This window comes from Podarcis erhardii (genome assembly GCF_964252035.2).
Source record: "Podarcis erhardii genome assembly, chromosome: 5".
In the NCBI taxonomy this organism is placed as follows: Eukaryota; Metazoa; Chordata; class Lepidosauria; order Squamata; family Lacertidae; genus Podarcis; species Podarcis erhardii.
The window spans coordinates 66,211,704-66,222,003 of NC_138509.1; positions in this window are offsets into that span (position 1 = coordinate 66,211,704).

A 10,300-nucleotide genomic window follows, 5' to 3' on the forward strand; every position below is an offset into this window, starting at 1 on the left:
GGAAGTTCCCAGGCTAGTGTGCCTTTTCTTCTTTTGTTCCTTAATTACTTGAGAGATATCTTGAGTGATTTCTTGAGTGATATCCTGAGTACCACTTAGGTGGGTCATTAGGTGTGGATTAGTTGTTAAAGTCTTTGTGTCTTGACCTCTTGAACTTTGTGAAGAGTTTTCCTGAGAAGATGGCTGTACTGTACTTAGTTGTGCTCTGGCTTGGCTTCGTGTATAGGGGCGAGCTGTGGTTTTGTGGCTTGTGTCAGCCAGATCTGTGTAGGGATTGCAGGGGGGTGCAGCATCCGGAGGTGCCACCATGGATTGGCTACTGGATGGTGTCTGTAATTCATCTGTGGAGAGGGTCTGGGTTTGGGTCTGGTGTGGTTGATTGGTGTTGGCGTTCTGTGTGCCTCTGGATCTGGTGTCAGTTTTTGTGGGGAGGGCTAATTTCCAGATGTCTGGCAAGCGGGATGTGTCGTCACGCTTGTTCATGTTGTGAGGGTGTTTCTCTATCTCGATGGCTTCCATGATTATTCTCTTGTGGTGATGTTCCGTGTTAAAGAGCAATTTGGAATCTGCAAAATTAATTTCGTGTCCTGTTTCAAGCACCAGCCTGAAGATGACGAGTGAGACCTCGTCGAAACGTCGCCTAGACACCCCAACTTTTACACGGGAAGACACCCGAGGACACCAAAACCTGCATTCCTGTACCCGTGAAAATCTACGAAAGCATATATATATATATATATATATATATATATATATATATATATAGCTTCGTGTTTTGTGCTGTCACTGAGATGGCATCAGCAGAACTCTTTGAAGGCATCTGTGGGCTGGCACCCTCCATTTCTCCTTCCCCAAATATCCTGAATGCAACATAATTAAGAGGCATTCTGGAGTGGGGTGGGGTGTGGAAAATGGTAGCTGTCACATACTGTATACTCTTTATGAAGAATGCTCTGGATGTAGCATTGTTCTGGGGAATTAATCTGGAAAAAAGAATTTGTGTGGAAGTGCCATTTCCTTCCCAGAATGCTCTTTAGTGATGCTACATGCAGGCACTGGGGGAGAAAATGGCAGCCATTCATCAGCAACAGCCTTAAGTTGCTCTCTATCGCTGCTGCCTTGGTGGCAGGAAAAATAAATTAAATTAAAAAATTAAGAGACTCTGTTACAGCTGTTGCCTTCCAATGATAAGCCTTCCCCCTCCAAAAATTTTGCCACCCCACCTTGATTTATCAAGCTAAAAGGTCTTGTTTGAGAATTTTTGCTCAGCTGAATATATGACACAGATGCAGCTGCAGGTCCTTCTTGCATGCATATTTAGTGACATACCTGGGTTTATTTTTTTGTATAATATGTGAAATGGCAGCCAAACTTCTTTTAAGTGTAATTCCTATACCTAATGGAATCATTGTAACTGTTGTTCTGTACAAGATGGATAGGAATATCTAACAAAACATTCTCTGCATTCTCACTAGAATACAATTCCTAGGGAAGCCAAGACATTACAGCCACATTTGTAATGCAGACAGACAATGGGTTGCTCCAGCCACTCTGGGCGGCTTCCAATAAATATAAAAGCATAATAAAACATCAAACACTAAAAACTTCCCTACACAGGGCTGCCTTCAGATGTCTTCTAAAAGTTGTATAGTTATTTATCTCCTTGACATCTGATGGGAGGGCATTCCACAGGGTGGGTGCCACCACCGAGAAGGACCTTTGCCTGGTTCTCTGTAAGTTCTCTTCTCGCAATGAGCGAACAATGCTCAGAATATTGACCAGTCAGTTTAGACAACACTGAGCTAGATTGATTGAATGACCCAACTAGGTTTAAAGTATGCTCCTGTGACAAATTAACTTTGTTAAGTGTTGGAACATCTCCCGCTCCCAAATTTCATACACAGGAAAGGAAGCAGAATAGCTGGATTTCCTTGCCACCACTATTTATTGTGCTCCTAAATGAAATGTGGAATGAAAACCTTGTCAACAAAACAAACCTTCTCCAGGTACACAAGGTCATTGTGTTTCTCTTCAATTTCCCCCCCAATGGGATGCTTAGAATCATATTGACTGTTTGGCTCTGAAGCGCCCTCTCCGATTGTATGGAGCCCGGAGAGCCCCGTGGTTTTCCACGGATCTGAGGGCAATGAAACAATCGTTGAGACGGCTAGAGCGCCGGTGGTGGATAACTCATTCCGAATCTGACCGGACACAGGTTAGAGCTCAATGTCGAGCCTACCAAGTGGCGATAGCGACGGCGAAGAAGAGTTTCTTCGCTGCCTCTATTGCATCTGCAGAAAACAGCGGCAGGAGACTTTTTCAGGTGGTTCACAATTTAGCGGAACCACCTGCGACATCGGGGCCCAGTACGGGCCACATGATCTCCTGCAATGATTTTGCAAAGTTTTTTGCAGATAAAATCGCTCAGATTCGGGAAGAGGTAGACTCCACCGTGGGAGCAGGGCCAGGGCGGGAGAGTGCTAGAGTCCTGTCTAGTCAAGTTGTGTGGGATCAATTCCAATCTGTTACCTCCGAGGATGTGGACAGGCTGCTTGGACGAGTGAAGCCAACCACCTGTCTCCTGGATCCTTGCCCATCCTGGCTTAATAAAAGCTAGCCGGGAAGGACTGGGCGATGGGCTTCGTGGGGTGGTGAATGCTTCCCTCCGTGAGGGAGCCTTCCCAGACCCACTGAAAGAGGCGGTTATTAAACCGCTTCTTAAAAAACCATCTTTAGATGCGGCCACGATGGCCAATTATCGCCCAGTCTCAAATCTTCCATTCTTGGGCAAGGTGATTGAGCGAGTGGTTGCTGAACAACTTCAGGCACGCCTGGAAGAAGCGGACCATTTGGATCCCTTCCAGTCGGGATTCAGGCCTCATCATGGGACTGAAACTGCCTTGGTCGCACTGGTTGATGATCTCCGGCGGGCTAGGGACAAAGGTGAGAGCTATTTCCTAGTTCTGCTGGATCTCTCAGCGGCGTTTGATACCATCGACCATAACATCCTTCTGGACCATCTTGAGGGGCTGGGAGCTGGGGGCACTGTCATACAGTTGTTCCGCTCCTTCCTCCTGGGCCGTGTTCAGAAAGTGGTGGTGGGGGGTGAGTGTTCAGACCCCTGGGCTCTCATTTGTGGGGTGCCTCAGGGTTCTGTCCTCTCCCCCATGCTTTTCAACATCTACATGCAGCCACTGGGAGAGATCATCAGGAGGTTTGGGCAGGGAGTTCATCAGTATGCGGATGATACCCAGCTCTACCTCTCTTTTAAATCAGAACCAGTGAAGGCGGTGAAGGTCCTGTGTGAGTGTCTGGAAGCGGTTGGAGGATGGATGGCGGCTAACAGATTGAGGTTGAATCCTGACAAGACAGAAGTACTGTTTTTGGGGGACAGGAGGCGGGCAGGTGTGGAGGATTCCCTGGTCCTGAATGGGGTAACTGTGCCCCTGAAGGACCAGGTGCGCAGCCTGGGAGTCATTTTGGACTCACAGCTGTCCATGGAGGCACAGGTCAAATCTGTATCCAGGGCAGCTGTTTACCAGCTCCATCTGGTATGTAGGCTGAGACCCTATCTGCCTGCAGACTGTCTCGCCAGAGTGGTACATGCTCTGGTTATCTCCCGCTTGGACTACTGCAATGCGCTCTACGTGGGGCTACCTTTGAAGGTGACCCGGAAACTACAACTAATCCAGAATGCGGCAGCTAGACTGGTGACTGCAACAACAATTCAAAGTGTTGGTGCTGACCTTTAAAGCCCTAAATGGCCTCGGTCCAGTATACCTGAAGGAGCGTCTCCACCCCCATCATTCTGCCTGGACGCTGAGGTCCAGCGCCGAGGGCCTTCTGGCGGTTCCCTCATTGCGAGAAGCAAAGCTACAGGGAACCAGGCAGAGGGCCTTCTCGGTAGTGGCGCCCGCCCTGTGGAATGCCCTCCCATCAGATGTCAAAGTGATAAACATCTACCTGACATTCAGAAGACATCTGAAGGCAGCCCTGTTCAGGGAAGTTTTTAATATGTGACATTTTAGTGTATCTTTCATCTTTGTTGGAAGCTGCCCAGAGTGGCTGGGGAAACCCAGCCAGATGGGCAGGGTACAAATAAATTATTATTATTATTATTATTATTATTATGCTGAAGTTGCTTTGGAAATGGCTTGGAAGACTTACCATGTCCAGAAAGACTTGAGGAAAGCAGGAATGGCAAATATTCCCGAATATGTGCAATATGGTATTCATTTTATCTTCAGTTACAGATAGGTCTGGAAACTTCTGTTTCAGTGTATCTGAAGAAGTGTGCATGCACACGAAAGCTCATACCAAGAACTGACTTAGTTGGTCTTTAAGGTGCTACTGGAAGGAATTTGTTTTGTTTATTTTATCTTCAGAATACTGAGTTTTACAAAGAAGCCCATAAACCAATAGACAGGCCCTTGTGAAGCAAACAGGCACACCCATTCACATACTATTTCAAAGTATCTGCTGTCAATCTCTGGTTTTAAAAGGCAAAGATGGTAAAGACAACTGGAAGCAACTACAGAACAAACATCCACTGGTTGTATTTGGAGATAATAAAATGTATCTTTTGTTCCAGAAGTCAAGCACACGCCTTCAGCAATCTGCACCTGGCAAATGTTATTGTTCATAGTCCTTCAGAGAGTCCTTTGAGTATAGAGCCCATTCAAAGCTAACATTTCAATTCGTTGCCCTTTGCTACATAAATGCAAGTGATTTAAGTGAAAGTCAAACATACACCCACTGGGATTTAATAATGTTTAATTATTATAATTCTCTTAGTGGTGGGCAAAATGGGACAGAACAGCACTCAGAGGAGTCTAGTATTCTCAGAGCAGTTGTACAAATGTGGATAGAAGCAAAATATCAAACCAGTAGACATCCAGCTCTGCAGAGAAATGCACAGTGATTGATGTTCTTGAGGAGAAGAAAAGTAAAATCATCACATGCCACCCAGGAAGATATTTGTCTGTGGTTTGAATGGCTTACAGGAAAGTGGTGGGTGTTTTCTTTACTGAATTGTATATTTTGCAAAGGAAGATAGGGGTTGGGAATTGTTTAGGCAAGCATATTACTAATAAATTATGATTAAATAATCACATTTTAAGATACCAAAAAAAGTTAAATTGCTTCCTTTCCATTTTTAAAAAAGTAAAAATATACAGTCCCCTCCCACCACCTTCTATGCTGAATGTTGCATCTTTCTCCAAGTACAATGCTGTCTGCAGTTTCTGAAATGGTCCCATAATTCTTGGAAGACCACACAGTGTAGTCCAGCCCACTATAACACAGGTACCATACCCTGATCCAAAAACGTGAGCTGCTGTGTTGATCTTTGCAGATCTGAACGTTTCCATAACTCGGAATGTGCATGCTGACAGTAAGAAACAGAAATCACACATTAGAGACAAGAGTGGTTGGGCTACATTCTGTAGTCCAGCATCGTTCTCTGTGTGGCTACTTCCTTAGCGCCAATGTACAGAACCAAGAAAATTCAAAATTGCACAGATTTAAGTATCCGGCTGGCTTTGGATTGGTTCACATGGTTAAATTCCCTCACATATACATACACATACAGAAGTACATACTCTATGTATGCCAAAATACAAATGGGAATTAAATGGTACACATAGGGAGATCTTAAGTCATTGCCATGCATAGTTGATTAACATCCAGACCACTGCCCTGAGCAATAACCCGAGGTCTGACACTGATCTGGAGGGAGCAGGCTGATCTCTCACTACAATGGCACAGGAAGACAAGATTGGCTAAAAACACTACAAGGTGGGAACAACCACACTGGCTCATTTCATAGAAATTGCATAGAAGTTATCTGCACATTTTGGTTGGTAACTTTCTTTTTAGGTGGCCTGGTACATCTGTACCCCCTGTTCCCGCTGTTTGGCAGCCCTGCAAGAAACTAGATAGAATAATAGTTTATATGACACTTAATGTGGCTATCTTGAAATCCAAGGTCGATGAGTTTAGGATGCTTGGCATGGAAAGAATGTAGGTATAGTGGGCCTATGATTGTGATGATTTATTATTTGTAGTTAAAGTTGTGTTGTCATATGTGCCAAAGAAGGTGAGAATAGTTGAATAAATAAAACATCTAAAAAGATATAGGCTTATTCACACAGTCAGCAGTGATGGCTGATTCTCCCTCTTTTCCAATTCAGAATTCATCTGTTATTCCTTCGCATACATTAATGAAACACAGATAATCTTATGAAACTGCTTGGCAATAGGTGAAGAACTAGAAAAAATAGTACTTGTCCGTGTATCACACAACTCATAATAAGCAGTGCTTTTTTCTATTAAAAAAATGTTTAGAGTTGCTCTCATATTGACTCAAGAAAATCACCGTTTTATAGTTCAAATCAGGAAAAATAAATACAGTAAATGGACAAAAGTACAAAGATTCACAAAAGGTTTAGGGGTATGCATACCCCAGCGTCCCCCCCAGAAAAAAGCACTGATAATAAGTAACATTTTTTACAACTATGCATGGAACATACCTTATACACAATCCTTGGTGTGCTTAAACCCATTGATTTCGTGTGCTTAGCAGCATGAGGCTGTTCACTTTTCTGCAACCTAACCTGTAGAGTCACAGAGCATGTAGCTTAGGAAAGATTTTAGGTGTGATACTCACCAAAATCATGAATGTAATTGTATCTTCAAAAATTCACCAAATCCCATGTAGTATGCCTACTGAAGAACCATTTGCTACAAAGCATTGGTCTTCAACGGGTGGGTTGCAAGCAAAAGTGGGTCTCCCACCAACAGGGGTGTGTTGCACCACTAACCTCACCATCATTGGGTTAAGTTAGGGGTTTCCCACCCCCACCCCCAAGAAGAATGGTGATATACCAAGAAAAGAAATGAAAGAAGAATTACAACAGAGAGAGAAACCAAATGCAAAAGAGCAAGGAACTCATTTGGTCTTAATAACTGTGCAGATGCAGGGATTTCAGCATTACAAGCTGCAACTAGCAAAATTTCCTCTTCTGTGCAAATGTCAAAGCTACAGGAGCCCTGTTTGTCATTTTACCTAGTGAGAAAAAGATGGGCATAGAAAAAGGCAAGTGGGTTCCATCTTGTAGGCTTTAATTGTCTGTGGGCCCTAGACCTGAAAAACTTGAAAGCGTCTTTCCATGAAGGCATAGTCAGTCAGTCCTTGGCTTCCCCTGTTTCTGTCCAGCGTTTTTTCTATCTTTTACTCTATTCTCACCTCACAATCTCATTTTAGAGCTTGCTAATTAGAAAACATTCAATCCTTTTGTGTTCTACATGGCTTGACACTGCCTTACGCTACCAATTGCTCTGTGAAAGAGAAATGGGAGTGGGCGTTACTTTTCACAGGTGATAATTGAACATGTATTCCTTTCCTTCACGGTGTTAAAGATCAGATGAGTGAAGCTGGTTTCTTTTTTTTTTTGACTGACAGGGGTTGTTTTTGCAAAAGAATTCTGTGTTCTTGGTTCAGTGCTTTAGGTACAAAACAGAAATGCAGGAAGCAGCATGAAGAAGAAGGTGTCACAGAAGCTTTCGTGCATCCTTCACACAGATAAATCTCACTTATGAACACTGACTCAGCAACTCTACCCATAATCTCCCCTCCCCCCATCTGCAACATGGCTGACTTGGTGGAACAGCCTGGCAAGAGTCTGGGGGAATAATTTTTTTTAACTAAACTGGCACTTTAGAGTCCCAAAAAATGTTTGTTGGGAGGCATACCCAAACAAGAGCTTCAGAGGTGGTTCATCAAAGTTTAAACATGTGAATAAGAACACTGATTATTAGCACTCTTTCAGAGTTTGTTATTAAAGCTGTATGGTTGAAAAATCCTCTAACACACTTTTTTTATTATCATATGCATGCTTCCTAAATCTCAAAAACCCCAGGAAATCTGTGTTCAAAGTATAATCATTTCTAGCTGTTATAATCACTTGTAATTATCTATTACAAAATTCAGTAAACAGGAACAGTTTTTCATAAGATCTTCGTCTTCCTTTTCCACATAGACCTAATTTGTGATCTTTAGTCCACATTGTTTACTGCTACATTCTGAAGCAGTCCCCACCCCCAATGAAGATCTTCTAATAGGCAGGTTCTGTCTCTCCTCAGTGGTCAGTTGATTATTCATTTATGGCAAAAGTCAACCATCCCAACTTCATTGCAATGAATGAACAAACAACCCACTGAGGAAGATCTAAAATATTCCGACCATGTTAGAAGACCTTCAGAGTGAACAAAAGATAGCCTAAGTGTCTCTTATTTTGTTAGTTCTATGAACTAATGCTTTCCTTTTTCACTAGATTGTTTTTCACTTAGGGAGCCACTGTAGTGACACCTAGTGGCAGATTACAAACATTACATGCATTGTAAGCAATTATTAATGTGTTCCATTCCAGAGATGAAACACTTAAGCCACATACAGGGAACCTTGTTCAGCTCAAGGAACAGATTCCTTTCTAGACGATCTTCTGGGTGTCACATGTCAGTGTTGAGCAGAGCCAGAAACAAAAGTGGGTCTGTCTAGTGGTCTTGTAGAGTAGGCTAGTTTTGTCACACTCTCACACCCCCTCTATAAAACCCCTGCTTGGAGGTTTCATTTACAATTAAGTAGCATAGACGTTCTATTGAATAAACAAATATTTCACATCCAGGGAGATAAGAAGCATTATCAGAGTCCAAGAGCACATTCCAGCCAAGCAAAACTACTCAAGGAGGGCGAAAAGCAGGGCTGGTGGGGCATGTGGTTCAGCAGGGTATATGACTGGGAAAGAGTCCTGAAGGCCAAGCAGAGAGGCCTGGAGGGCTACAAAGGACCTCCAGGCCTAAGGCTCCCTATACCTGGTTTAGACATAACTCTGTGCCCTAATCCAGGTGATAACATCAGGAAAGAAACTCAGCCATAGGCAACCATGCTCGATTTCCACATTTGTCTCTTTTTCTGACACGATGAGAGGGCTCTTGCAGTACTTTAATGTTAAAATGCATTAATGGGTTTTGCTCAGGCAGTAAGCCACTTTGATTGCACACTGAGAAGATGCTGTTGAGGTTAATGATTAAATGATTAATTGCAGGAAGCACCTTGCAGTCAAACGCGGCACAGTGACAGAAGGTACAAGAATCAACTTTGTTCTGCCTCAGTTTTGTACTTCAGCGCATCATGGGGTTGACCGACATTTCTAGTACAGTGGTACCTCGGGTTACAGACGCTTCAGGTTACAGACTCCGCTAACACAGAAATAGTACCTTGGGTTAAGAACTTTGCTTCAGGATGAGAACAGAAATGGTGTGGTGGCAGCGTGGCGGCAGCGGGAGACCCCATTAGCTAAAGTGGTACTTCAGGTTAAGAACAGTTTCAGGTTAAGAACGGACCTCCAGAATGAATTAAGTTCTTAACCCAAGTTACCACTGTATAGTCATGACTAGTTGTTGAACAACTGGGTCTTTAATGCAATAAATGCCTGCTATATGTCATATCATTTTAGGAGGTAAATTAACCAGTGTTTCAGTTACTAGGAAGAGTCAACCAGCATAAGGGAAGCCATGGTATTTCAGAGGGAGATGGGCTAAGGGTACAGCACAGGGGTCGCATTCTGCCGCACCATACACATTGGTGGGGTGTGTGTAAGCCTGCCCTATTCTGCTCTTTTCCCTTTTTGGGCTGAAATCTGTGTATGTGGTCACACATAAATGGGGAGTTATCTTTATAGAATAGCTAAATGAGTGAAAGTTTACTGACTTTCCGTGGCACCTCAAAATGTGCCTTAGGTGGGTTGCTGCATATTGCCTGATGGCAAAGCCTGTGCATCATCGCTGCTGCATTTGCTGCTTCCATGAAACCCTGTCTTCAGCACACTATGTGGGTTGGTGAGGCCTATTCCACATGGGTAACAGTTGCCTATATTATTACTGCACTGCAGCCAGTTCCAAATGCAGAGAAAGAGGCTGTGTAACACTCCCATGAATGGTGATGCAAGGCCCTTTCTAATACCAATCAATACATTGATATATTAACAAACTGAATTTTGTCAGAGGAAAATGGTCTGTATCATGATTTTTTGTTTATTTAATTTATATACCACTTAAGACTTTTAGCAAAAAGAAAATCTCTAAGTGGTTTACAAGTTTCATTAAAATGCTACAAATAAAAATTGCAAATACCAGTGCCAGAATTTAGCAAGACAATGGGAGTGGGGTGAAAACTATTGAACTAATGAGTCTTTTTCACATGCTCTTCCAACTGTGTAGTCGGCATGTGTGGAGGGGGAGT